We start from the raw sequence: 3,385 nt of genomic DNA on the forward strand, positions 1-3,385 counted from the left end.
TTCATTCAGTTTAGGTCCAGGGGATTAACTTACTTGAGAAGATAGAAATAAATTATAGCTCCATCTGGCTAATGAGTCACTCATAGCTTAGTCCCAGCACATGAGAAGCACGGCTTCTATAAAAGCTTGGGTCCCAAAATGCACATAATCTTCAGGGATTTGTGCCTCTTTGAAAAACTAACATTAAAGGGGGAAAATACAGGTACCAAGGTGCCTTTTTTTAAATACTAAGCAGTTTAAGAGATACCACGTATGATTCAGCCAAGGCAACAGCTCCTTTAATTGGGATATTTCCCTGGGATTTTCTCAAGCTGGCAAGCAGACTCACATCCAACAGTCATTAGGAACACAGCAAGAAGTCTCAGAGCTGTATCTGGATTCAATAAATTCCTCAAACAGATAACATTATTTTGGTTCTCCCTATTCTGCACGCAGCTTGGAACACTCTCCATATCAGCCAGCTGCAAAGAGGATCCTCTTGAAAACAGCTTCACTCCCAAGCTCTTCCTCCCCCAGAGCTTTTCCAGAGATGATGCCCAGCAACTTGGGCAATTAAACCCAGATCTGCCACAGGCAAGGTATGAAATTAAACAAGAAGTTCAGCCACTCCATGCCTATTCCACATTCATACAGCAAGAGCAACCAGCTCTCTGTGATTTGTTTGTATTACCTGACTAAAGCACTGCTGGGCTCAAGCTCTGGGAAGGGGATCTGCCAGAAAAACCGCAGGGTAGTTCATTTAACATCAGTGTTGGTAGTGCATATGGGAAAACTGCAGAATTTCAGCTTAGGTTGGTTTAGTTTCGGGTTTTTTAAGCAGTTTTGGGTTTTTTTCATGTCCCAAGACAAGACACAAAAGACAGCAGAGCTGCTGGGATGTGACACAAAGAGCTGTTGGAGCAGGCAGGGATTTTAGCCCATCAAACTCACTTGAGTTCATTAACACCTGGCTAACTTCAGCAGGTGAGCCACACTGAGCTCAGCATTCCCAAAAACACCCAGTGCAGAGAACACCAGCAAGGAGCTGACTGCACCCGAGCAGTTTTTTCACAGGAGAATTAAGGTATTGCACATAAACCTCATCTGACACCTACAAAAAGAAAAGGCACAGCTTCCAGTAAGATCACACACAATCTTCTCACGGGTCACTTTTACATTGCACAGTTTAAAGTCATGCATGAGGCACTCAGCTGCCAGAAAAGCTGAAGGTCCAAATGGACCTGTGAGTTTTGATCCCAGGGGCAAATCAGAAAATTACAGAAGAGACTCAATAGAATATCCTGAGTTGGAAGTTGGACCCACGAGGATCAGAGTCCAACTCCTGGCCCTGCAGAGACACCCCAACAATCCCCCCCTGTGCCTGAGAGTGTGTTCCAAACACTCCTGGAGCTCTGGCAGCCCTGGGGCTGTGCCCATTCCCTGGGGAGCCTGGGCAGTGCCCAGCACCCTCTGGGGGAAGAACCTTTCCTGAAATCCAACCCAAACCTGCCCTGACACAGCTCCAGCCGTTCCCTCAGGTCCTGTTGATGCTCAGGAAGAAGAATTCAGAATCTGCCCCTCCACTTCCCCCCGTGAGGAAGCTGCAGGCCAGGATGAAGTCTGTCCTCAGTTCCTCCCCTCCAGGCTGAACAAGCCAGGGGAAGGGGGAAGCATAATAAACAGCATTTCAAGCTCTGAATTTTTCATTTCAATACTTGCCCTGACAATGATTTGTGCAGCCCCAGGAGAAAGCTGCAGACACTCAAAAAAACCAACTGAGCCATTCAGGTGTTAAAACTACTCTTCCCAGGAAGGAGACCTGTTCAAGGGAAGCTCAACAGTGCTTGACACCCCCTCCAAGGTGCTGACAGCAAGAGCAGTGCAAAACTTGTCAATAAATCTTGCTCTCCGCTTTATTTCACTGATACAATTAAGCCATTTGCAGAGCACAAGCTCAGTGCTTCAAATACCCTCTAGGTAAATATTTTCCATTCCAAACATGCCGCTGTTTGTACCATCTGTTGGGCTCTGTCTGCTCCCAGTCGCTTGATGTTAGTTAACACAGACAAGCTCTTTATTAAATTCCAGAAAGAGTAGCTTTGCTTCAACAAAAGCCTTTACTTTCAGAGGGGTTTTTTTTTTGATACAGCTTCAGAGCCAACACCTGACAAAATGCAGCAGCAGTGCTGAGAGGGAGCTGGGAGCACAATAAGGCTGCACCACCTCGCTACCAGCACCAGCACATGTCCTTGATCTTGTCCCAGTGCCGGCAGCAGGGAGCACCCAGGTAGGTACCTCCCACAAGAGGTTTCCACCACAGCCTGGCTGTTTGGGCAAGTTCCTACAAGATAAGGCAGGGCAGGGATTCACCAGGAGGCAGCTGACGCCCTGAAACCACCTGGGCTGGAGGATAAAGCCCAGCACTGGAATTAGCATCAGTGAAAGTGCAGCGAGCAACCTGGGTTTAGCAGGGGATCAATGCACACACACCTGCTGCTGGCACAGAGCAGGGAAAAGCAGGCTCTGCATTCCTCACACTGATATCCCAAACTGCACAGAGCCTGGCACAGCAGAACCCCACCAAAGCATGGGCACAAATACACTGGTATGAGCCACAGGGACCAGGGATTGTCCCCTGTGCTGGGCACTGCTGCAGCACCTCCAGTCACAGGGGCAGTTTTGGGCTCCTCATGAAAATAAATTGAGGAGCTGGAGCTTGTCCAGAAAAGGGAACGGAGCTGGGGAAGGGTTTGGAGCACCAGGGACAGCAGAGGGGGTTCTGCCTAGAGAAAAGGAGGTTCAGGGGGGACCTTCTCACTCTCCACAACTCCCTGACAGGAGGGGCAGCCAGAGGGCTCAGGCTCTGCTCCCACAGAACAGGGACAGGACAAGAGGAAACGGCCTCAAGTTGTACCAGAGGAGGTTCAATGTGGATATTGGGGAAAATTTCTTCATTGAAAGGGTGGTCAGGCACTGGCACAGCTGCCAAGGGCAGGGGTGGAGTCCCCATCCCTGGAGGGATTTAAAAACTGTGTAGATGTGGCACTTGGGACATGGGACAGTGGTGGCCTTGGCAGTGCTGAGGGAATGGTTGGACTCGATTTTACAGGGCTCTTCCAACCTAAAGGAGTCTATACTGCTCAGCACAGCAAAGTTTTAGGAAATTAAAACATTTTTTGCAGTATTTGTGAGGGGATGTTACTTGGGATAAAAACCAGCATGTGTCAGGACTGGTAAAAAATGTCCTTGGCTCCACCAGATGCCAGAAACTGCAAGTTTCCCCTTTAAATCACCAGCAGCTAACACACACCCCCTATTATCCCCAGAGTTCGAAGATAACAAATTATCTTTACACTACCTTTTTCCAAAGTGCCTGTAAAGAATCAAAGGTTTCTTTATTCCAGCA

This window comes from Geospiza fortis, unplaced genomic scaffold (genome assembly GCF_000277835.1).
Source record: "Geospiza fortis unplaced genomic scaffold, GeoFor_1.0 scaffold23, whole genome shotgun sequence".
Lineage (NCBI taxonomy): Eukaryota > Metazoa > Chordata > Aves > Passeriformes > Thraupidae > Geospiza > Geospiza fortis.